Source organism: Sphaeramia orbicularis, chromosome 24, assembly GCF_902148855.1.
Source record: "Sphaeramia orbicularis chromosome 24, fSphaOr1.1, whole genome shotgun sequence".
Taxonomy (NCBI): domain Eukaryota; kingdom Metazoa; phylum Chordata; class Actinopteri; order Kurtiformes; family Apogonidae; genus Sphaeramia; species Sphaeramia orbicularis.
In genome coordinates, this window is record NC_043979.1 from 6,940,037 (window position 1) to 6,967,547 (window position 27,511).

Below are 27,511 nucleotides of genomic sequence, written 5' to 3' on the forward strand. Positions count from 1 at the left end.
AAGTGGAGGTGGATGCGGAGGTCCGGTCCACTTCAGTGTATCCGTGGACCCCTCCCTCAGCAATCAGATGTCATCCGCCTGCCACAGCTCCTGTTTCATCAGTAGACCCTGAATTTAAGGGTCTGGTCTATGCAGTGCTGGGTCAGTGTCTTTACTGCAACACAGAGATGAGGTGCCGAGGCGATGGGCACGCGCACTGTGAACGCGCGGCCTCCACAATTTTCCATGGACATTTGAGGTTTCATAGTCCATACATTTATCATCCTATATAATCTTACATTGTGTGACACCAAGTAAATGTACCTGTATGAGTCCCACGGTCATAAAAGCTGAGCTTTGTACAGACCTGTCTGTGGAGTCCAGTACACCAGACTTCCGGACTTCTATCTCCATCCTTCATTCATCGGACTCCTGTTTGTTCCCCTTAGTTGTTGTTTCTGTTAATAAATCCGTTTTTCCCTTCCACATATGCATTTGAGTTCTATCCATACACATCCTTAGACCGTAGACTGTGTTACGACATGACACACAGCATGGACCCAAATGCACAAAACTCTCTAGGATCAGTGGTCAAAGGGATTTATTTTAACAAAAATTCAAAAGATATAAACAGATGAACAAGAAGAGGAAGCACAATGTGCTCATTAATAAACTAAATACCTAAGAACAAAAGGAGAAGCACAACGTGCCCTATACGAAACTAAAAACCTGATTTACAAAAACACATAGATCAAGTTTCAAGATACTTAACAAGAGGTGTTCTTGACAGGGACACAGAAGCGACACACTGACAACAGACAAAGGGAGAGAGGAGAATATATAGGGGAGGGAGGAATCACATTCAGGTGTGGGTAATCACAGGAGGAACACCAGGTGCAAGCAATGAGGGAATTAGGGAAGACAATGACATGACGGACAGAGTCCAGACAAAAACAGGAAGATGACCACCATCACCAAAATAAAACAGGAAGAGACAGACAAAAACCCTTACTAAATCAGCATACACGTCAACGCATGACACTGTGGTCAGTGACAGGAGAAGCAGCGCAAGTGAAGTGTCAGATTCAGAGGTTCACATATTGGATGCTGGACAGCCGTAATGGATGATTGACAGGAGGCTCAGCCAGGTTCGGCCAATTATTTCATTCGGACCAAATAAAATGATTGGTCAGAATTTTATCAGAAATATGAGCAATATATGAGAATTAAACATTTTTGAGTTTCAGCACCTGGTGGATTTCCTTTACATTTTAGTTTGACACACACTCATTAGGAGCATTTTAAGATGACAAAAGAAAAGTGTCACATCATACGGTGTAGCTTTAACATGACAACACAGACAGAACTGTCTGTGAAAAAGAGTATCAGTTTTTGTGGAACATATGTTTTTGGGGAGACGGCAATAGCTTGTGTTAAGTATACTGTATGTCTTTGGGCATTTCTTTTTTTTGTGAAGGTGGAACACTACAGAAAATCTGGGAGGGATGGGGAAGGATTCAGTTAAATACCTGGGCCAGGAATCAACCAAAGGTGGCGCAAGAATGAAACCCAGGTTCAGATCTCAGCCAATGTGATAATGCTGTACTAGGTGAGCCACTGTTAAACCCTTCCTCCTCCCCCATCCGACCAGTGGCCCAGTGGATCATAAGTATTGGCCTTGTACAATGATTTGGCATCTGTAGAATAGATGATTCATGATGCCAAATATACCATATCCATTAAACTAAGTATTATTAGTAAAAATCAATCTTGGCATCATAATTTTAAATCACTTCCCAACATTATCAGGATTGTCCAGAAATGTTTCACTTGTCATGTGATATCTTTCTAGCAAACTGATGAACACTACTCATAAGCATTGTCCTTAACTAATATTTTCTTTATTAATCAGTAATATAAGGTATTTCACAATGAACACAATCATTTGAGGACTAGTATAATATTTATCTGGCAGGTATTTATCCAGTGGGAAAATATAATAGTGTCTTGATCTCTTGGACTGACTTGCATTTGATAACTTCCTTCCAAATAGGATCTTTTGAAGCCTGTGGTTGTACACTTCAACATGACATCAACCCACACCACATTGAACTACAGATCTGCACAAATTCATCCATACATTTAGATATTCCTTCAGTGCCATGTGCTTCATGACTGCTGATATCCAAGGCTCATGTGATGGAGTCTGAATGGATGTGGTTGGCTATGGAGCACTTGGCCCAGGACATGAATACTTTATAGTTGGTTAATGCAGATTATTGACAGGCGACCATGAGATGACCTGAATTGTCTGGTCTGTGTGAAGGTGGATGTTTGGAAGAATGAATGATAAAGATAGAGGCCAGACAAGAAACACAGCACAGTTTTAACTATTCACACAATGTAAGTTTTTATAACTTAATCATGATACTGCCTTGTCACTTTATGACGCGACCTGACCAAAGCCACATGGACCCACAAGTCATAGGTCCATATTATGACTCTGCCATCTTTAATTCCATGATGAGTCTCTGGAAGGTGACAATAACTCTGTTAAATGTCAGACACGCTCACATTCAGTATATATATATATATATATATATATATATATATATATATATATATATATATATATGTGTGTGTGTGTGTATATATTAGGCCTGTAACGGTACACGTACGGAACCGAACTATTTTGGTACACACCTGTTTGGTTCGGTACAGCTGTGTACCAAAACGGCACAGTATGATGAGAAAAAGAAAAAGGAACGAAAGGCGTCGTTCGATGCGGAACTTTAAATCCATGCAAGTTCCACACGGACATATGGAACTAGCGCACAACAACTCGAAAAATGAAATAGCTGCTTCCATAAGGTTAAAAAAAAAACAACAAATATGATGTCAACCTGAAGAGAAGAGACTGAAGACTCTACGCCATCATTACAGTCCTGTTTGGGATCAGTATGGGTTCAGGTAAAAGACAACAATGAGGAAAGAGACGCTGATAAGACGGACGTTGTTTGGCCCCTATGATCTACGGTAGTTCTAAAACATTGACACTAGTTCTCTCTCTCTCTCTCTCTCTCTCTCTCTGTCTCTCTCTCTCTCACTCTCTCACACACTCTCACTCTCACACACACACACACACGCACACGCTGTACAATAGAGGAACAGAACCCGGGAGTTGTAAATTGTAAAGGAGTTGAAAGGATGTAAAGTTTAACTTTCGTTTCACGCCAGCGTTCGTTATTACGTTAGTTATGGACTGAATCCCCACGTATAACCCCCCCCCAAAAAAAAAAGAATCCCCCCCCGGTGTTTTTGACAAATCGCACCCTGAACGCACACACACACACACACACACACACGTACACAAAGTGGCCTAAACAGTTTATCTGTCCTAAAATAAATAATAATTAGGTTAATTATTTGTCAGTGTTGCTCTTCAGTTTGTTTAAACAGAATACCAGTTTGCTCTCTTGTTAATGTTGCACTTCATGTGGATTTTTTTTTTTTTTTTGTTATTTTAATGCAGAATGTGAACTGACAGAAATGTGATTAGATTTTTGTTGTTTGTTCAAAACTACCTTTCAAGGAAAAGTGCAATACTAATGTTTAAAATACATTTAGTAATATTTTATTTTCTATTTGATTTATAGCAGCAGAATTATATTATTCCTGTTTTTCTATCTTCTACTGTCTCCAAAAATTGGTAGAAGAATGTTAAAAAATTCATAAATGCATTAAAGACATTTTGAGGGTTTTTCTTTCTTCCCGTACCAAACCGAAAAAAACCGAACTGTGGCTTTGAAAACCGAAAACGTACCGAACCGAAAATTTTGTGTACCATTACAGGCCTAATATATATATATATATATATATATATATATATATATATATATATATATATATATATATATATATATATATATATATATATATATATATATATATATGATCTTCATGGTGCCCAAAGTGGTTTACAAAGCCTCACATTCACCCTTTCACATACCCACTCATACACCACCATGCCGCCATGCAAGGTTCTGCCAGGCCCTACTGGAAGCAATTTAGGTAGTGACAGTCATATATTGTAGATACAACTCCTCCATCATTACCATTCATGATAAAAGCCCAAACCACTCACACCTGATGAGTGAACACAGTCACTCAGAACATCTCTAATAGTAATAAAAACTTTCTTCACGTCATGCTTGGTGATGTATTGTAAGGAATGTTATTTCATTCCAGTGAATGAGAATCTCCTTCCATTAAACATCAGGTAGAAGAATTTCTAGTGTTTTCTCTCCCTCTTCACTTTATTTGTTCTTTCTGGCCTCACTTTCATCACTGTCTGCACTTGCAGGTCATTTCATTAATAACCTAGCAACATAAATCTGCTTTTTGAAATGTTCTGAAAATGCGCCAGACCATTGTCATTAAATATATCAGCTGCACAGCCTGAACTTGTTCATCTGGATGATTTTTTTCAACAAAATTAGAAACTTCTGTCCACTTTGCAAACACTTCTTTTAATTTGCTGTTGAGATAGCCACCTCCACTATCTCCTCCACTCTACCTCCACTGTCCTTGTTAGGGAATTCCATAATCTCCTCCTCCATCTGAATGCTGGTGCTCATTAACCTGCTGGGACGAGCACCTGCTCATACTGCAGAATTCCACTCGTATTTTTGAAACAAAAATTCTCAAGGGCAGCGGCTCATAAACCAAATTTCTTGCACTATGGTCTACTTGTACTGCAAGCTTCCACTGTAAGTCTAAAACAAGTTTTTGAACATGTACGAACATGTGCTAATTTCTGATACTGAATAGGCTCAAAAGTTTCCTAACATTCAAGCTGCTCATTTCAAAAGAAGTGCTAGTGTTGGAGAGTGGGCAACTGTGAAATATCTGCCACTGCCACATCATTTTGGGTGAGTGGATTTCTGCCAGAAAAAAGTGGGCAATCATCTGTTCGTACCCATGTTATTTTTCACAGAGATGGTGTTTTGATTGCCTGGGGGGGAGGAAATGGTATTTTTACCCCAAAAATTGCCTTGCTTGATCCACATTGAGCAAACAAGCAGGCTGAGACTAAATATGTATCCTCTTTTTGTGCAACTCATATCCACCACCCAGGATTTTTTTGGCTTGTTTTTCTGGTAGCACGTTTTGGATTGGCAAGCAGTGAGATGGCAGTGTTAACAGTGAAGAAGTGAAGTCGACCACCTCTCAGCTACATGACTGTGTCAATGGTAGAATACTTAGACGCAGCAGGGCCAGAACAACATGTTTCCTCAAATGACTTTCTAATATCAGGATGAGGTGTTTTTGAGACTGACCACCTAGGAGAAAAAAAGGCTATTCTGACTGTCTGACTCTACTTTTTAAACACCCCCAGCTAAAAAAAATGTGAATTTTCTGTTCAGAGTGTGTTTGTGTGGTCATTGCTGGAACATGTAAATGGTTCCACTGGTGTGGTGTGAAAACTAAGCAGGCGGATAGCAGGTGCAGAATGAATCACTCCGTAAGCCACTGAAGGAAAATAAAATTAAAGAATCACACATTTCTTGGAATACATACTTGGGCATATGCAGCACTTTGGATAAAACAGAAAAGAAAACCTCAAGGCAAATTGTGGTACATGCGATGGTGATAGGAATGGATTGGACATACTGTAGCATGTGTGGAGTTCACTTGAAATGTTATGTGTTTATTCAGAGCTGTCCAGAAGAGGTGGCAGAAGTGCATACATCCTTTACTTTGGTTGCAGTCCACATACTGTGTATAAAACAGGCTGTGAGAAACATACAAGTGATTCAAATGCAGCAAAAGTGACCAAAACCAGGCTCTTAACTGTCGTTAAGGTATAGAAGTCATCAGTCCCCGGCAAAGGACATTTCTATCAGCTGTTGGTGTACAAAGTGAATTCAGCCTCATGTTGTATTAATGTGACGTGAAGACATTTCATATAAATCCATTCTACCTTTAAGTCAAATTTTTAAAAAAACAGGCTGAAAATTATGAACATTGACTCAAGGCACTGACACCTTTTCTCCAAGATCCGGTTTCCACTTACTGTCTATTAGATTTTGTTGCATCATTTTATATAATATTTTTCCATTCTCTGTCTTTTAGGACATTTCAACCTGTTTTTGCCTTGTTGCATCTTTTGCACTATTTTCAGCTTGTTGAATAAGAATTCAGATTGAATAATTTTTCTTTATTTTATTCAAATTGATTTGAAATTCACTACCATAAATAACAACACCTCAAACTAAAGAAAATAAATTAAGCTAAATCAGAGATAACAGTTGTGTTTTTTCTTGTTACATCTAGCTACATCCTTTACGTTGTATTTGTCTTGTTGATTAAAAACTCTTACTGCAAAAATTTTCCATATCTTGATTTACTTTACCTAATTTTCTTTATCAACGCCCCAAATCAACATATAAGAAAAAGAACTGAAAATTAGACACTTTAGCTGTGTTTTTGTCTAGTTACATCATTTTTTTCTTATTACATTTTTTATGTCCTTTGTCTTATTATGTCTTCTGTCATTCTCAGTTGCTCATGAAGAACTCAGATTTTCTTTATTTCATTATAAAATAAAATAGCACTAACTCTCTTCAGACTTTCATACAAAGTGACTTTCTGTATGGAGTTTCCAGGTTCTCCCTGGGTGTATTTGGGTTCTCTGGCTTCCTCCCAAACACATACACCTTAATGGGTTAACTGGTCAATCTAACTGAGGGTGAATATATATTATGTAAGTGGATGATTTGTCTATATTTATCAGCCCTGTGCTGAACTGGCGACATGTCCAGGATGAACCCTGCCTACACCTGATGGTAGCTCCAATAGGCTACGCCCCCCACTAAGCAATTCAGAAAATAAATGAATAAAAGGAAAAAGTTAAAGAAAAATAAGTACTTAAGTACATGATGTATTTGTACTTAGATACTTTGCATCTCTTCAGTCTGGGAAAACTAAGTATAATCCAACCACAAACATGGTAGAGACAGAGGTTGAACGATCTCTATCAGCTAAATCACTGCTAATCAATGCCAATAAGCTGAGGGCATCATGGGAACATCCCTCCTCCTTCACACTCTAGCTTTAGATATCAAATGCTAATTAATTCCTAATATGTGTTAGAAATTGCCTAATTAGCGCATATGCCCACTACTCAAGTCTCCATTTGGTTTTCACACAGGATGAGTGAGCTGTTAATGATGCTCCGTTCAGTCTGCCACGACCCAGACACTGTTCTTTAATTACGAGGCCTCAGACTGTACACGCATCATCATTACAGCTCAGAGACAGAGCGACAACTCATCTGCTCCAACTGCAGCCTCGGCAGCGTCAGCTCTGTTTAGTCCTTCTGTCACTTCGCACACTATTTCTGGCTTTTCATGGGCCTGAAAAGTGACACACTAGTTTGAATTAGTTCCAAAACTCCATATGATTTTTTCATAGATGTTAAATATATGACATGCAGACATTTAAGGTGTTAATGAGCACTATGGCTGTCAGTAATCTGAACCAAGGATAACCTTACTTTTACCTCATCTCCTATTTTGGTGTTTTTCCTTCTAACCTGAGCTGTACCTTGAAATTACTGCTGAATAGCAAATAGAGGTGAAAAAATCCACCTACAGTTTACTGCAGCAGAAGACACATATACTTGTATTAATACAGACCATGGCAGTCGAAGTACTGATTCAACTTATATACTGCAGTAAATGTGGCAAAGTCTCAAACATACTGAATGTATGAAAGTCAAAAGATGGCCTTTGAAGGACATTTCTAATGGTTCCATCTTGTTGCGTCTTTTACATTGTTTTGACCTTGTTGCATCATTTATGTTGGTTTTGTCTTATTATAGACATTATAGATATTATAGATTTTATGCAATTAGTGATGGAGGAACAATGATGTCCCCCACCGATTTCTGAATTATCACTAGTTTATGAATCGGTCCTCACCATGTTGGTTTTTTGGATCTGGATGTGACCATGTTTGGACAAAAGGGGCAGAGCTGCAGGAGCATTGGGGGTCATTTGTGAGGTATCCTGGGTGAGCTAATGCTAAATGCTAACTTACCAACCTGGTAAAACTGTAAAGTTGATTGAAAACTGCATAATGTCTTGTTAATGGAACCTGTTATTTACAAGTGCACTCTGGTTATATGTTTTATTGGAAAGTGAGGAGAGATATGTCATTACACACACACACACACACACACCCTCACACCACAGTATCACTATCCCCTTTCCTCATCTGTGTTAGCTTCTCCTATCTGCCCCCATGACCATGCACTGACCTGAAATACTGGAAAAATGGAGGTCAAAATCATTGTCCAAATTTGACATGTCAACCATAATTTGACCTTGAAAACAAAGGTCAAGGTTGACACCCAAAGAACTCTTCCAAAAGCTTCACAATTTGCACCCAAATACCAAACATGAAGGAGATTAGATGATTTGGTGAAGACTAATCACACTGACACTGATGGCCGATATGCAGCAGAGTACAACACCCTGATGGTTGATGAGTAAAAACTGCTTATCTCTGGGCACTAACTACCATTCATTTCTTTCCCCAATGTTTCCCACAGAGTCCACCAGAAGTTGCAAGACTTCAGTTCTGTATGGGAGAAGTGAATGAGGTTCACAGGTTTTTACAGATTGTCAACTAAATTAGAAGTGGATCCATTTCAACAAGCCACATCTTCTGTCCATTCTGACAATAAATTGGCATTTCTCCTACAGACATGATACTGCTGTCCAGTCATTATCTGAACCCACTTTATCCTGGGTTGTGGGGGTCGCTGGAGCCTATCCCAGCTATTTATGGGCAAAGGCAGGGTACACCCTGGACATCTTGCCAGTTCATTGCAGGGCTGACAGATAGAGACAACCAATCACTCTCACATTCACACCTATGGGCAATTTAGATTAAATATCTGTGCATGTCTTTGGATGGTGGGAGGAAGCCGGAGTACCTGGAGAAAACCCAAGCAGACACGGGAAGAACATGCAAACAAAACACAGAAAGGTCCCACCCCCATCAACTGGTGTTGGAATGGAACCCAGGACCTTCTTGCTGTGAGTGCGATCCACTCCACCACAGTGTCACCCCATAACACTGTATGATTAGTTTCTTCAGATCTACTTTAATGCATCCACACAATGCATGAATCCCTTCTGACCACGCCTATGTAGGAAACAGGAAATGAAACACTTTTACCCATGGTCACACTGGCCGCAGGGTATTGTCACCAGTTGGCCCTGCATCTGTCCAAAAACTTTGCCACGCACTGATAAGTCAGGCCACTGAGGGCAGTAGTGCACCTGATAAGTTAGGCAAAGAGTTTTCAAGTGTGAGCATGTTATCGTAAATCATTGAAAAGTGTATGCTGCACCATCTTTGTATAGAAGAGGGTCTTTAACTTCACAGGGTGTTTTAGGCATTGAATTTTTTTTTTTTTTTTTTTTTGGAAATGCTGGTTTATACCATTATAGACTGAATCCTAATGATAACCTGATGCTAATCTAACCATGAACCAACTTGACATCACCATTAGTATTGATATACAACATTAAGGTTGTCTTTAACACACCTGACTCCCACTTTTTTAATAACAAACTACACTATTTTCACATCATTTGATGGTAAGCTCAGCATGTAGAGGGTGGCTTTAGAATCACAATGAGCCAAACATTCCTCTACAGCATCATCCATCATTAAAGAATTCAATGCTACTGACAACAGGAACTGATAAGAACCAAACATGAGATTATTCATGAGGGCTTTCTTCACTGTGATATCATTTTCTCTGATCATTTATGACTAAAAAGATGGTCCGCCCTGATTGCATTCTTCCAATTTGAAGAAAAGAACATTTCAAAACAAAAAAAAAAAAAAAAAAAAAAAAAATGAAGGTAGATGATGGTTTATGGTTTCCTCAAAGCTGTCACTAACTGATGTCCTCATTAAAATGATAATGGATTTGGATGTGTTGGATTACATGTTACTGAGGTGGTGTTTTTTTTTTTGTTTTGTTTTTTTTTCCATGTCCTGATATCAATGAACCTGATAGGACTCTATCCCCTGGTCAGTTTCTGCTCCCTTTGTGGATGTGGAATAAAAAGTCTCAACACACTGGGAAATCTTCCAAACAAAGTCCCCTTTCTTGCTGATGTTCCTACTGAGAAGCAAAACAAAGGATGGATTACCTCTTTTTTTTTTTTTTTTTTTTTTTTACAACAGCGCTCTGACTTATTTGATCTATAATCCCGCCATAAGGAAGCAGTTTTTCCTTACAAACAGGAAGATGCTCAGATTTGTATCTGGTCTTCTGGCTCATCTGGGTTCCCCCTAATGTACCTTTTCCAGTTCAACAAGCAGATGAGGATCATTAAAGCCCAGTAAAGTGCATATGTGATTTTGTGGGTGAACTTCAGCGTCACATTAAAACATGCGTGTCTTCACTGGCATCAGTTCCTTGTGAGCCACTCACTGTTTGTTTCACACTATCTGAATGTGTTCATGTGGGACCATGCAGTTAAACACAATCTCACAAACACAGGAAATCACAAGGGGAGTTTGATTTAGTTTAACCTGAGAATAATATGCTCCCAGTGTGAAACAGCTGGGTAAATGAAGTGAGGCTGTGGTTCAGAGTCTTCATGTGGGATTGCAGAATGCAAAAGCACTGGTGGGAGTTCTGCACTGGTACTGCCTATCAATGAAGGAATCACTTTTCTTTTCCAGTCATACAGTCTTTGTTGTAGTCGTACACTGCTGTGCATGTGACATGTTTCATATAGCGATAAACACTTGCTAGATGTACCCATCTGCACTCATTATCATGATGACATTACAGGGACCATTCTACAGTCTCTGGGGACCTGTGCACAAATTCTCTTGGGGCCCCTCCAACCACTCTTCATTGAAATAATAAGAGGGAAAAAAGTATGGCCTCATTGAAGATTAGAAAATCTGATATTTCAAGAATAAAGTCATATTATTTTAAGACAAAAGATAGAATATCCCAATAAAGGACTATTTCAAAAGTAAGCAAAAGCACATTTAGAAAGTGCTTCACTATGATAAGGAAAAAATAAACTGATATTTTAAGAAGGAAAAAAGTCATACTTTTACAAGAATAAAGTACCACATCATAGAAGTTTCTCCACTAAAATACATACAGAGTAATTTTAAAAAGGTAACAAAATCAGTCAACCAAGTGAAAAAGTAAGCAGAGCTTACTAATACCCCCACCCGGTTGCACAATACCCTCCTGCTCACTGATACTCTGCCTACTTAGGGATTAGTTTTGAGTCTTAACTTTCAAACTTTTCAAAAACTTTCCAAAAATTTGTGGAAAAAAAATGCAAAAATTGAAAGAAAAGAATATGTAAAGAACATGTGTGCCAAATTAGGAAAGAATCATGTTAATAGTGTTCGAGAAATGGGTTGGACAAAAATCTCAGATGGACGGACAGATGGATGGAAGGACAAACAGATTTCCTGGTATAACTATATACCCCCTTCCTCTGGGGTAGGTGGGGGTATAAAGTATTAACAAGTTGGCACAATATAATTATGACAATAAATTATGACATTTCAATGATAAATTGTGATAATTTGAGGAAAAAAGTCATAATACTACAGGTTGTCCAAATTCCCGGCTAACACAACAAAGCAGCCGATGTTTGTATCTGTATGATACATTGGTATTCCTCACTAATTAGTAGGGATTATAATTTCATTAAATTATTTTATTATATAATAGCATTTCCCTTTTCCTCTTACTGTGACCATAATACTCCATCATAAAGAAAAAAAAATGTAAACACATAAAAACAAAATAATCAGTAATACAGCTTAAGATGAGACCCGGCAGGCAAAAACATAGATTTTTCATGCGGCACTCAATTTTGAGATTTTGGGCTAGTTTACTCCTTCAGTATGTGTTCTCTCAAGCTGCTATAAAGAAAACATTGAAAACATTAATATGTTTATTACATTACAGTTTGTTAACTTGCAGCAGTAACTTTCTCGTGAATTTACCAAGAAGTTAGCATTCCAAACTGACATGCTGAGTTTCGTCTGTTTTTTGAAGTCTGTCATAACTGACATCATTGTAAAGCTCTGTGTCTCTTGCACAACGCTAAGTAATCTGTTATTTACAAAAAAAAAAGTTACCCTATTCACCTGTAGTGTCTCACCTTAAAGCAACACCACAAATTCCAAAAAACACAGGATAAGTTGTTGATACCCTTTGTGCAAGCATGTACAAGAGTTCATTAGTGAAAGTCAGAAGACTGAAACCACAAACAGTAGGCTTGCATGCAGCCAAGGCTCAACCCAGGGAACAGGACACCCCCCTAGGACAAGCAGGGGGGGCCGCATCATCAGTAGCGTTCCTCCGGATCATTGGGTGTTTCGGCTATTCACACTATACACCCTCACCGGAGGCAGTCAGCTACAGGGTGATCAGCCCCCAGCTTGTGTCCCACGCCTACACCCAGCAGGGCGCCCCAACCCCCGAGCCAAGCCCGAGCCGACCTCACCCCAACCCTGACCTACTACTTGGGGGCCCAAGTGATGTCATTTCTCTTTATCCAGAGCCACTGGCTGCTTCTTTCTGCTGCCTCCGATGCAGCTTTAATGGCTCCGTGTAGGCCCTGGCCCTTTACTCCCAGGTCTCTAAGGAGTTTGGTGGTAGTTGTTGACACAAACCCTCTACATCCAACCTCCAATGGGCTAACTTCTGTGTTCCAGCCAGGGTTATAATCGTTAACAAAAACGAACGAAATGACAAAAACTAAAATTGAAAAACTATTTTTGTTAACTAAAATTAGGGGACTACAGATGAAAACTAGCCTTCTGGCTAATTCTGGCTTTTTTTTAACCATGTGTAACCATGTGTTTTATGAAATTGCATTGTCCCCTTTCAAATAAACTAAACTAAAACTAAAATAAATAAAAACTCCAATTAAAAGAAAAAAAATTGTTACTAACTGAAATTGTATTGTGAGCTTACAAAACTAACTAAAACATATAAAAATTATGGATAAAATTCCCTTCGTTTTCGTCTTTGTCAATGTTGGATTGATATCAAATTGATTTATTTCGCTCCAGCAATTTTAGCTAGCAGCACCATACGGCACTTCACAGTCTGTCATGTCTGGTCACTTGTGGTTTACAGTTGTCTTCTGGTCCCCACTCTACCTGGAACATGCAGACTAAAGTTGGGACAAAGCAGCAGAGACCTGTATGGGATTTACTTAAGTGATGCGTGGGTGGGTTTTTTTTGTTTTGTTTTGTTTTTTTTTTGCTCACTGTGTGTGTGCATGAGTGACAGAGACAGAGCGGAGCTAAATGACAGTCAGACAGATGTAAGCATCCAGGTAAAGACTGGAGAGTTTATCACCATGAAAAGGCTCTCCAAGCCCTTAACTGCACAGTTTAGAAGAGGAGAAAAGAGAGGGATGAAAACTAATCCAATTACAGAGGTATGTAACCTGTTATAATGTTAAAAAAAAAACATTTGATGTTACTAGCTACAGCTGGCTGAACTGAACTGAAGCAAAGTTGGCTAATAATGGAACTGTAGATGATTAAGATATGAGATATCTGCTAAGATGTGGTTTACTGCTGCTGAACTGGGTTATATATGTTTATAAGTGGTTTATATATGTTTCTATATGTTTATATATGTTCGTATGCAGTTTACTACTGGTTAGCTGGTTTATATATGTTTCTATTTGGTTTACTGCTGGTTTATATATGTTTCTATCTGGTTTACTGCTGGCTGCTTTGTGCATCTCCTCTCACACTTTGCAAATCTTCGCATTGTTTTCACGTAAGTGACGTTGTGTATGGATCACACACACACCCCCAACCTGCTATAGGGAATTTATACATTGTACTGTACATGTGTTTGTGTCTCTGCTCAGTCAATGAGCCACCCTAGCCCGACCCCCAAATAAAGTGTCCAGGGTAACCCACTGACCCGTGCCTCACTAATTTTTTTGAATAGGATGATGAGGAAGATAAAATATATGAAATAACTAAAACTAATACTAAAACTAAACTTAACTAAACTAAAACTAAGCATTCAGAAAAAATGATAACTAATAAAAAGTAGCAAACCTGCTCTAAAAACTAATTAAAACTAACTGAATTAGAGGAAAAAAAGTAAAAACTAATTAAAACTAAACTATAATTAAAAATCCAAAACTATTATAACCTTGGTTCCAGCCGTGATGTTGTACTTCAGCAGCTAGATCGGCATAGTGCAGGTGTTTCCTTTCATACGCCTCACCCACAGAATCTTCCCAGGGTATGGTGAGTTCGAAAATGTAGACCGTCTTTAGGGAGGGGGACCAGAGCACCTGGTCAGGTCTTAAGGTGGTGATGGCAATCTCTGGAGAAAACACCAGTTGTTGGCCAATATCCACCAGCATCTTCCAGTCATGTGCTAAGTGCAGCTGGTCTCTTTCTGCCTGTGCAGAGCTGCTCCTAGCTGGTTTAGCTCCTTCACAGACAAAGGCAGTTGACAATGGGGGATCGGACGCTGGCAGTGGCAAGGAGTTGATGTTAGCTTGTTTAGCTTCCAGGGTGGCTGCAAGGCTCTTTTGGACTTGGTTGTGGCACCAAGTGTACCGTCCTTGGGTGAGACTGGCCTTGCACCCTGTTGGAATGTGCCGGAGGGAGGCTGGTCTGGTGCAGAGGGTACAAGCTGGGTTCTCTCCAGACCACTGATGGAGGTTGGTTGGTATTGGAAGGACATCGTAAGTGGCCCTGATGGTGAAGCTCAGGCTTTGCGCTTCCTTGGCCCACACATCTCTCCAGCTGAGCCTCCTCCTCTCCATATTGTCCCACTGTGTCCATTGTCCCTGTTTACCAAGGGAGACCACCTTGGCCCACCTTGCAGCCTCCTCCTGACAGCATATTTCTTCAACCACCATCTTCCTCCGTGTTGGTGGAGTGGCCTTGTTCCATGCAGGGCGGCTTGTTTTTAGGCCAAGGCCTCCTCTTCCATGCTGAACATTCCCCACGATGTCAGCATCTGTGAGAGCTGATGTTGCCTCTTCCACTGCTGCTGCTGGAGTCCAATTGCGCCCAGTTACCAAAGTTGGTGCGTTGTTTCTCACCACCTTGTCTTGGGATTCATTCAGCGTCATCTGGAGATGTGTTTTAGCACACTTGAATTCCTCCGTGAGACTGGTGATGGGCAGCTTGAGGACATCATCTCCATAGAGGCCTATGTTGGTGAGGCATCATGGAAGTCCAAGCCACTTTTTGATGTATGCTGTGACTCCTCCTTCCAGATTCTCTACTGTTGAGATGGGGACCTCATACACTGCGAGAGACCACAACATCCGGGGTAGGAGACCAAACTGAAGGCACCAGATCTTTAGTTTTCCAGGTAGTTGGTTGTTATCGATGGACCGTAGGCTAGCGCTGATGTCCTTGCGCAGCCATTTCACCTGGTACCTGTCCTTTAGGCTTGCATTGTAGTACCTTCCGAGGCTCTTGATTGGCTGTTTGGATACTGTGGGATTGGATCATCTCCGATGAAGAACTTCACATCAGCAACTGCTCCCTTCACTACTGAGATGCTACGTGACTTGGATGGCTTGATTTTCATACGGGCCCACGTGATGTTGTCCTCCAGCTTCCTGAGCAACCTCCTGGTACATAGGATGGTGGTGGTCAGGGTGGTGATGTCATCCATGTAGGCTCTGAGGGGAGGAAGGCGCAGACAAGAACCGACTCGCTGTCCACCTACAAACCATTTTGAGGCTCAGATGATGATCTCCATTGCCATGGTGAATACCAGGGGAGAGACAGTGCATCTGGCCATGATGCCTACCTCCAAGTGCTGCCAAGAGGTGGTGAACTCAGGGGTTGAAAAACAAAACTGCAAGTCTTGAAAGTAGGCTTTAACCAGGGCTGTGATGATGTTGGGGATATGGAAGAACCTAAAAGCAGTCCAGATAAACTTGGGGGCACAGAGCCAAAGGCATTGGCGAGGTCCAGGAAGATGACATGAAGGCCCTTTTTTTCCCACTTTGCCACTTGGATCTGGTGCCAGATCATACTAGAGTGTTCCAGGCAATCAGTTGAGCTTGATACCCCCGCCTTCTGTACGACTGTGTTGAGGTAATCATTTCTTCGCAGGTACTCGGCCATCCTCTGTGCGATGATGCTGAAAAACACTTTACCCTCTATGTTAAGTAGTGAAATTGGGCGGAACTGGCTGATGACAGAACTTTTGCTTGCAGGGTCCCCAAAAGTCAGGAAACAATATTGTCTCTAACAACTGTCATAAAATCTCTATCTCGGTAATACTCATGCATTTGTTGACAAGTCATTGATGTCGGCAAACTTCCTGAGGCAAGACAGGAGGCATAGTGCTAGAAATTTGCAAGGGTCTTCCTCAGTGAGACCTGATTAAAATCACCCAATATAAAGTTTGGAGCCTCCAGTGAGATAGTCTGCAATCTCTGTACAACATCAAATACAATGCAGGAGGCAGAATTGGTGTGAAAGTGAAACTTAAGATGCCTTACTAATTCCTCTGTCTCCTACTGTTGTGAAGCTCATTTACCTTTTCACTACCTCCTGAAACTACACAAACTTTACTTTGAGGGAGCAGGACATTTGTTTTGATTTTATTAATGTTTATGTTTTTTTCCAGTTCTAGGGGGGTGTGCCCCCGTACTGGCCCCAGCGGGAACTCCTGGGGCAGGTAAAATGGGTGTAACGACAACGACAAAAGTTCATTGTCTGATGTCCCGATTTGTTCTCTGATAATAACAGAGCTGCAGTATCGTTCATTAATATACAGACATACCCCACCTCCCTGTGCTTTACCCATTACTTCAGTATTGTAGTCCAGTCAGAAGGGGGTCGTGAAGCTTCCAATGGCAAGATCGGAATTTTGGTCCTTTTCGGTGAGCCGTGTCTCGGTGAAACCATTAAACATCAGTTCTTAAAATCCTTTTGGAATTGAACATTTCCCTGGAGCTCATCTCCCTTATTCCTTAAAAACGAACATATAAGAAGCTGGCATGCCGAACTCCTTACTGCTGGTCACTGCATGCACATGAGTCTATCAATTATGTGACATGTCAGTGATGTATGCCGTAAAGCACTCAAATTTTGTAGTTCTTTTTTCTTTTTGTGTTCGTATCCGAATCCAGAAGTTGCATAGTGCCAGTGCAGGTGATACAAACCTTCTGGAATGATGTCGGAAGTGAAATTGAACCTATTGTGAGTTGTTGTACCACCAAAATGACCTTGAAAATTTAGTTTGAAGGCTGGAAAAGTCTGTTGTGTTACTTTAAAATGGAATCGTCTTATGGAACTGGACTGTTATGAACCACTACATGGTGCTCATCTAAGAATACCATAAGACCTCTTTAGGGATGTTGTCACATTCTGCCACTTGGTCATGTGCCTTCGGCTACGTTCAGACTGCAGGCAAATGTGGCCCAAATCTGATTTTTTGCCCCCTATGTGACGCAGGTCAGATTCTTTCATGAAAGTGTGAACAGCACAAGCCACATGGACTCTGATCTTTTCAAATCAGATTTGGGCTGCTTTCAAATGTGGTACTGACTTGGGTAATATCGGATTTTAAAAAATGTGACCGCAATCTGAACAGCCGGGTTGCATTGAATGTGACTTTGACGTCATTAGGGGTCATGACACACATTACACAGATGGAGGACTTCGCCAAACAGGTTGGCCAAGGTGCGGTAACCCGCCCCTGTTGCTAACCAATATAGCCCCACTCCTACTCGCTTTTTCAAGGAGATGGGTCTCCTGAATGACGTGTCTCACCTCGAAAGTCTCAAGGTGAGGTACTGACAAATGTGGTTAAAGGTATTCCTTGACATTCTGAAGTTCTGGAAGAACTCCTGCTCTCTGAAACCAGTCACATCCCAATCCCACCATTCCTGGCTCTGACACTGCATCCACATACTCCTTTGTATGGATGTTGCAGCTATTGCTCCACATAGAGACATGATTAAAATATTCATTTTCTTTCTCCTCTTCCACCTGTTTAATATCACCCTTTCACAAATTTGCCAGCTGCTGCCACACATCGTTTTTGACATTAAACCATAAAGTACACTGGTTATATGTTCACTTCAGTAAACACCGTTGTGTGCGTGATGTCATTAATGATCAACTGTTCATGTGGGTCACTTCAGGAACATGAGTTGTTCACACAGCAATCCATAGACTGGCCACATTTAAAAATATAATGTGAACAACCAAACAAAATATTGGAATTGAGCAATAAATCGGAACTGGGCATTAAGGTCTGCAGTGTGAACGTAGCCTTAGTTTCTGTTTTCTGGGTTACCACTATGGCGTCAGTTTTCAGAGATACCAGATAGAAGTCATAATACATCTCTGGATGTTGGAACTTGATGACATGGACCAGGTGAAATAGCAATACCTTAGTCAATACCTGTCAGTGCCGTTTATGACAGAATACCATGGTTTATGGACCATTCATTTTTGCATTTTCTGTCCTTCTTATTTTAGTTCTTACATAACCTCAACTGTTATTCCAAAACTATCAAGTTGTTTTTATGCCTAAACCTAAACAATTCAGTGTCCATGGCATTGTCAAAACATTTTTTTGATACCCCTAGGTGGAAACTTTATGTGTCAAATTGTGACATCCAGACCAAATATCAAAATATGACTATTTGAGAGTGACGATGTGGAGTAGGGGAGGTTCCCACAGAGATGACATTAGGTGTCATTGGTTTTGCTGTAATTGTCACTCTTAGAGACACTGCAGTGGAACAGGCTTTGTTGGCCTCCGGGGGTGGGGTGGGGGCATAAACAGTCACCTACTCTGCCTGCTGACAAGCCATACTGAACTTCTAGGACAGTATATGTTAACTTCCACTGTGGGCTGTGGTGATACATGGCTCATTTGAGACATCGTCACCATCTTGTTACACAAATGAAAGCTCTTCCATTTTCAAAGAAAACACAGTGAGCGAGGTATAGCAGCCTACACATATGTGGCATTCAGGAAATGACCAAATACTCCCTGTTTCCTCAACATGAGTTCAGGCATAATTAGGGGAAATATTCGCAAACTCCAAGAAGTTGCCTGAGTCTATCCCAGTGTCTACTTTTGAGGGAAATGTCATAGAGGTGGTTCATGTGTATAAGTATCTTGGTGTCTTGATTGATGACTCCCTCACTTTCGGCCCCACATTGAAAACCTGGTCAAGAAGTTAAAGCTTAAACTGGGCTTTTACTTTTGAAATAAGTTGTGTTTTTCTTTTGAAGTAAAAAAGTGCCTTGTCACTGCCACTGTTTAATCTGTGTTAGATTATGGAGATGGAATGCATCGTCCAAATGTCTTCAGATGGTTGACACAGTTTATCATGCTGCTCTGAGGTTTATTACTAACTCTAAAGCCAGGACACATCATTGAGAGTTGTACTCCAGAGTGGGTTAGCTTGCCCTGTCCACTAGGAGGCTGGGACACTGGTACACCTTTATTTACAAGGCCATAATCGGGCTACTGCCTCCATACATCTGTAGTTTAATAACAAGAATAAGTATTGAATCTTATTGTCTGTGATCAAATAAGCATTTGTTCCTCTTTGTGCCATTCACCCGAACAGAGCTGGGTAAAAGGGCATTTGTATACTCTGCTCCTTGCTCATGGAATATGCTGCTAAGAGACTGGAAATTGGCTGAACTGATCTCTCTGAATGCTTTTAAATCCAAACTCAGAGTGCTAGAGAATAACTCAATGACTTGCAAGTGTTTTACATAGGTTGACTGGTCCTGTAAATTACTGTATGTTGTAACTATGTGTTGTGCTGCCTCTTGGCCAGGACTCCCTTGGAAAAGAGGTTCTTAATCTCAATGGGATTTTCTTCCTGGTTAAATAAAGGTTAAATAAAATAATTAAATAATATTTCCTGCGCACCCCCAGACCCTCAGGTCTGTTGAGTGTCTCTGGTCCAATGACAGAAAAAGAGTATATAAAAACGCAGTCTCCACAAGAGGACAATGTTTTCCTGCTGCACCCTGTGAATGCACATGTGGGGGGATAATTAGACCCAGCTATATAACATGTAGATATACAGTGTTTTGTGGGCCTATGAATATGTGTTCTATAGAGTGTGTCAGGCTCCAGCAGTGATAATTCTCTCTATTTTATGAAGATGCCAAAGTGGAGTTGTTGGCTATGTTGGTCCACTGTGTCATCTTGCAGAAAAATAGAGGTTTTGCTGTGTGCAGTCAACCACAACAAAGCTCTGACTGTCCTTAACCTTGTAGCATCCACCAGGTTACTAATGATGTATTTTAGAATTAGGTTTACGGTAAGAAGTCTTAAGTTTAGATGGTTAAGGTTAGACCAAATATCCATCTACTAGACTTTATTTTGAAAACATTAAGCATATTCTTGTTCCTGTGTTTAGCTTGTGGTTAAAACACAAGCTAAATGAGGACAGTTTTTAACATCCCTTCAGAACCCAAACCCTAAGATGACTCATTGAACAATCCTCAAGCTTGGGTTAGAGTTGAGACAGAAGTGTAATGCTAACATTTATGTATTAAACTTCACTTTAAAGGAAATGTGTTTTGAATGAGATTTTGAAGAAACAACTTGAACAATGAAACATGGTTCAAATGTAACCCTAACTTTAGCATTAGATTAGTGAAGCCAAGGAAATATAAACATCAACCTTCAAAAATGAGGTCATTTGTCTTCCACCTTTTGGGAATGTTGCAATCCATAAAAGGACAAAAATAAGAAAATATAAATGAGAAAACTGTCTGATTTAAGGTTTTTACACAACTAAAATGTGCCTGAAAAAAGTGTAGCGGCTATTGGTTGGTAAAGTAAATATTCAGCTCTGCAACAACAGCTAAATGATTGGCATAAACATGGAAATAGCCAATTGATCACTAAACAAAACATCAGATTAAACTGCCTATATGTTGGATTTTTATGGTCACATAATAATACATATTTTTCCAGTAGAATTATTCATAGAAAATTAACTATCTGTGGATTTCTCTGCCATGTCTTACCAACTTCTTGCCAAGCTACTGCTCAGTTGGCTGACATTTCTTCCAAAATCAGCATATTTCACCAAAAAGAGCACTAGCTCTCGTCAACACCCAGAGAATCACAACAGCATTTCCTCTTAACTTTTTCAGGGATGGTACACTACTCCACCTACTGTCCAACATTTTAAACAGGGATATAAATGACAATAATGAATAACCACACTTTATACTTGTTTTATCGTGTTTTATACCTGATTACAAAATGATAGTGTTCCATAAAAATAGTGGATGTTAAAAGGAAATGTATGAAGCTCAAACCATGATGTGGCTTGGTCCCATCTGTTAGTTGGGCTGGACTAGAATAGAATGCCTTTATTCTCATTATACATTTGTACAACTAAATTAAAAGACTAGTCCAACAGGGTCCAACACCAGGGTGACAGGTTGGACAAAAGGTCCAGGGAATGGACAAAATGCAAAAGAGTAACATGGAAAACTGTAAAAGTAAATAAAACCTGAAACCTCAGTTTTCCTCCATAACCACCTCAACCAAGGATTTACAATTGCATATATCAGTAATATAGCTTCCTAGAGGAAATCACTGGCCTAAGATGATGATAAAGTGACAGAGTATGACGATCAGAGAACGATATGAGTATTTATGATATGAGAATATGAGAGATGATATGAGAACAGGACTAAATATGTGAGGCTGGGTGAAACAAGCAAACAACAAAATATGTTATTATGCTGCATACGTGCCACTTTTTTATAAGTGCACCAAATACCAACAGAGTTCATCGTTGTTCAAGCATTAGTTCAGATAACACCTATAACCTAAGTCAAGCAGAAATTGTGAGTATATTTGTAAACTCTGCTGAGGTCTGACACCTTCTGTGTCAAGAGCAATATTGGTGGAAAAATGTCTGCTGAAGAGTACAACACAGACCAGCCCTTTTTATTTGATAACTCTATATATAAATAAATATTATCTGAGGCCTGTGGGGAAAAGCAATTTGACACTTGATACCATGCACCAGTGCCAATCATTGAACCTTACAATACAGTGAAACAGGTTTTTAAGCAATATAAAGGCCTACAACTTATGGAAACAAGTTAGAATATATGATATATGCAGTCAACCATAGTCTCCAAATCAATTTCAAGTTGCCCACCAGCTTTATTCATGTTACGGAATCTGATGAAATGAAAAATTCTATTAAGGCTTTGCTGAATTCAGGCAAAGTCAGGTAAAAGTTTTCATTTAATTTTTCATACGACAGCAAGACATGCAGGAAATGAAAAAGGAGAATGAAAATGCTGACCTCAACAGTGGAAGGAAAATACGGAGGGAGACTGTAACTCAGTTTTTTCCCTAGAGCATAAAACATACATTTACTCAGGATTAAGGATCTACTTGTTAAATCTGTGTAATCATATGAAACTGAAGCACTGAAGTGTGGTAAGGAACAAAGGTAGTTTATGTCCAATGACCCAAGAGAGATCCACTCCAAAGAGGAAATGAAGCCTCTTTCAGGTCATGGGGGGGGGAGGATTGACATGTCTCCAAAATATGTAATTTTCCAAACATCTAACAACTTTATGAGGAAATAAATTAAATTACATTGTTATTCCATTCACTGCAGTACATCTTGTCTGAGTGACACTAATATCAGCAGAAGTACCTGCTGGTTATGTGGCATTACAAGCTCCTGTTTTTACATTTAATATTTATTCCCTACAAAAATAAGAAATCATATCGTAGCACCTGATGGTTTGCAGTTACTAAGGTAGCTGCATACATTTTACATACAAACGAATATCTGAAGGTGCAAACAGGGAAAAGCCAGTCAGTATAAGCATATGGTGTCTTTTGGCAGGGAGTTTATGCTTCAACAGTGGTTTTGAGGAAAAAGGAATACAATAAATTGATTAAATTACTTTTTCAGGTAAACATGAGAAAGTCAACAGAGAATATGGTTGTGAATGAGATCAAGTAATGAAATAGTTCATGATCACTGAATTGGTGTCACATTACTTCAAATGTACTGAGACTTTTGACAGCCTAAGATTAATCCATACTTGCTTGAAACACAGAGCCACAACTAAACAAAATATTGTAAAGAATGTTCCTATGTCATTTAGACAATCATGCACTAAGGTGCTATTGCCCTTTTAAAGTCTCAATGCTAACAGGTAAAAATAAGATAAGATGTGTAAAATAGGACCTAGGTAATATGTTAGTAAGGGATATGCTCAATTCACTGAATAAACTGAAAGTCACTGGTTCCATAATAATCAGATAACGTATGATAATCTTTAACACCTTTTCCGTAGACTACCAGTTACAATTAACAACTTATCGTTTTTGTGAGACCAGTGAAAGTTTGAGGTGTTGCAACAGGAAAGACCATTTTACGGCAGCCCTACTATGTGTGTTTGAACCATGTAACAAACACACATCCATATTTATGTATATTTTCTTATTCATGTAATCGAAGTTAGAAATCACCAAACTGAGATGAATCATATCACTAATCTCTACCATCACAGCTAAGAAATTCACTCTGCTGAAAGAAAGAAGACTTGTCTAGACCAGTAAGGCTTTTTTAAGGCTCATTTATGTTCACTTTACATACGTGAATAGGTACGTCCATTTCAAACATTGTAAACATCACTGCCCTTATACTTTCATGCATCCATTGCGTTTGAATGAGCGTTGGGTGATCAATCTACCAGAGAGCGCCTCTCAGGTGATAGAGGAGATTTTACTAATGTTGCTATTGAGAATGTTAGTTCATGTAAATACACTCCTGTTTGCAAGAATTCCCATTTTGCACTGTTGGATCTGAAGAAGGTTCTAAGTAGAGTTTTAAATTCCAAAAAGAAGGAACAGGGAAAGAGACAAAAAAAAATTTGAGTAAGCAATTTATTGAAAACAACAATTAAACTGAAATAGGCTGTTCATCAGTCAATCAAAAGTTTAAAAGCCAAAATCTGTGCAAAAATGTGCATTCAATGTCATTTTCTGTCAGTTATTCACACTGTCATGACCACCTGATGGCAAAGGCAAAAAAAACTTTCTCTCTTTGAACATGGTCATATTGTTAGGCTGCATAACCAAGGCCTCTCACAATGCGCCATCGCTGCTGAGGATGGACGCAGTAAGACAGTCATTTTTGAATTTTCCTGGAACTGATGTCCATTTTTGTTTACTCCCCTTGCTATCTATCCAAAAATGTTCTCAATTGGATTTAGATCAGGGAAACATACTGGATGGTCCAGAAGAGTGACGCTGTTCCTCTGGAAGAAGTCCTTTGTCAGATGGGCATTATTAACTGCAGCGTTGTCCTGTTGTTAAACCCCGTCATTACCACACAGATGAGAGCCCTCAGTCTTGAGGGATGCCCCCTGCAACATCTCCACATAGCCAGCTGTCGTTTGATGCCCCTGCACATCCTGAAGCTCCATTGTTCCACTGAAGGAAAAAGCACCCCAGATTATGATGGCTGAAAACGGCTCTGTTCAACTGTGCATATAACAACTGAAAGGGTTCTATCTACACTCTTCTCTTTTACTTTGTTTTAATTGATTATTATTTATGTTTTTAATTGTAACTGTGTATTTTTAATCGGTCTCTTTTCCATTTTTGTAAAGCACTGTGAATTGCCCTGTGTATGAATTGTGCTATACAAATAAATCTGACTTGCCTTGCCATGGTTATTGGGCTGCAGTCAGCACCAGTGATGGTCTAAGGATCATCCCGTGTCTTGACGGTTAGTCGGTCGGATCCTCTGGCTCAGCGTTGGTGAAATTTTTTTGGGTCTACCACTTGACTTTTTTGTCTCTGTGTGGACATCTGGACATCTGGGCAGATGTCCATGTAACACAACTCCTAGAAAGGACACATAAAAACTCCGATGTTTTCAGCTTGTTCAGCGAGAGAATGATTAGGATGACTGTTAGATTTGTCTGTTGTGCTTGAAAAGAAAAAATAATAAACTACTTCATCACCCCCAGCAAACTTTACCTGCGTTAAGGAATTCTGTCCCTGGCTAAACTGAACAGGGATAGATACACATAGGTAAGCAGTATCACTAATGCTTTTTGATATCAGTCTTTTCATGTACTAGCATAATTCCAACTTCATACCTGTTACGTCTTGCGTGAATAAGATCAACAGTCGCACCATGATGTGCACACATGAGCACTGTGCTCAGTCTGACCCTGTGTCTTTGTCACTGAGAAATGAATTCTACAATATTGTAAACCTGACGTTGCATCAAATGCTCTTGCTGCTCAAACACTTGTGCAAACGCCTGCATCTGTAAAAATTGCTATGACGATAACAAAAAGAGCACGCAAAATTTCTATGATTCTCTCCTTTCACTTTGGACTGAGCGCTTTAATCGACACTGCTCATTTCTGTCCAATGGATGAACGACCTCAGCACACGAGGTTTTGTTTACAAATTTTGGTCCACTTACAAAAATGTACAGTGTGAATGCGAACCGCACCAAATTAAAAAAAAAAAAAAAAAAAAAATTGGTCTAGACCAAAGCAAGTGAACTATCAGATTTTCCTGGTGTGAATAGACCCTGAGTTTACATCTGCAAGCTCCCAGTCAACGGACAGAAATATAGATGTAATGAACGCAGAGGACAAACAGAGTGCTCCATATGTATATGCATGAGTATTTAACGTTGAGCATAAAAGGGCCTTACAGCAGTGGTTCTCAACAGGGAGGGGAGGAGCACTAGGGGGCCTCAGAGAACTGCCAGGTTGGCCTTGAGAAAGCAGCAAATTTCTAAGAAAAATATAGAAAAAAAAAATGTAATGACCAAATTAGGGGAGAAACAACGATGTAACTAAAGAAAAAGTTGATCTGTAGTGCTTCGTTTGTATAAAATAACTGTCTAACTCAATAATTACCAATAAATAAATTGATTAAAATCCAGTGTTGGACAGTAGCATGGATGAGGTCCCAAGCGTTCAAACCTTGGCAATTTTTCTGATGTGAATATAAATAAAAGTAGTGAACCGTTTAGAATGACTTAACTCTGGTGCAGCAAAGACTTCAAAACTAAGATCACTCCCATTTCCCCTTGGTGCTCTTATGTATATGCACCTACATTAACATTGCTACATTATAACGCCAACGTGTGATTACACATGTTGACAGAAAGGACTTAGGGTGTATTCACACCTGCCTTGTTTGGTCCGTTTAAAACGGACCAGAGTTCGTTTGCTCCCTTGGTTCGGACCTTTTGGGCTGGTGTGAATAAAATCCACCGAACTCTGTTCCGGACCAAACAAGCGAACCGAGACCCAGTTGAAGAGGTGGTCTCGGTGCGGTTCCATACGAACCCTGGTGCGGTTCGTTTGAGGTGTGAAAGCAGGTCGGACCCGATCCGACACAGTTGGATTTTTTGTACCTAACGAGCTCCCGTCGTGCATCGAGCGTTATGGACAACAGAGTTTTACCAGAGAAGCACTCAGAGTGAGGATAGGCTACGTAGCAGAAAATGAGCCGTGGTCAAACTTGGAGCTCGGAAGGGACACGCTGCCTTTTGGACATCTGGGCAGATGTGCATATAACACAGCTGCTAGAAAGGACACAGAAAAACTCCGACGTTTTCAGCTTGTTCAGCGAGAGAATGATTAGGATGACGGTTAGATTTGTCTGTTGTGCTTGAAATAAAAAATAATAAACGACTTCATCACCCCCAGCAAACTTTACCTGCGTTAAGGAATTCTGTCCCTGGCTAAACTCAACGGTGATATAGGATAGATACGCATAGGTAAGCAGTACGGAGCACTAATGCTTTTGGAGAACAGTCTTTTCATTAACTAGCAGAATTCACACTTCAGACCTGTTCTGTCTTGCGTGAATCAGACCAACAGTCACAACATGATGTGCACACATGAGCGCTGTCCTCCATAGCTGTCTTGCCCTGTGTCTTCGTCATTGAGAAATGAATTCTACAATACTGTAAACCTGACGTTGCATCAAACGCTCTTGCTGCTCAAACACTTGTGCAGACGTCTGCATCTGTAAAAAACCACTATGACGATAACAAAAACAGCACGCAAAATTTCCATGATTCTGTCCTTTCACTTTGGACTGAGCGCTTTAATGGACACTGCTCATTTCTGTCCAATGGATGAACGACCTCAGCACACGTGGTTTTGTTAACAGATTTTGGTCCACTTACAAAACTGTACAGTGTGAATACGAACCGCACCAAATTTAAAAAAAAAAAAAAAAAATTTGGTCCGGACCAAAGCAAGTGAACTATCGGACTTTCCTGGTGTGAATACACCCTCATTTTCTTTGAACTCAATCACCAGCTTCACAATGTTAACAGACACTGTTGCTGCTGTATATTTTCATACAAAAGGCGTGATATTTCTTTTCAGCAAGCATTTAAATTAATGTTAG

At 39.9% G+C, this 27,511-nt stretch overlaps 1 long non-coding RNA gene across 1 annotated transcript; it reads left to right on the top strand.

The window, feature by feature from the left end:
• Positions 1 to 4,258: 4,258 nt before the first annotated feature.
• LOC115415249 (uncharacterized) lies at positions 4,259 to 25,826 on the top strand. Its single transcript, XR_003934782.1, has 3 exons — positions 4,259 to 4,445; positions 25,036 to 25,046; positions 25,816 to 25,826. It is a non-coding gene; the product is annotated as an uncharacterized LOC115415249 (long non-coding RNA).
• The last annotated feature ends 1,685 nt before the right edge of the window (positions 25,827 to 27,511 follow it).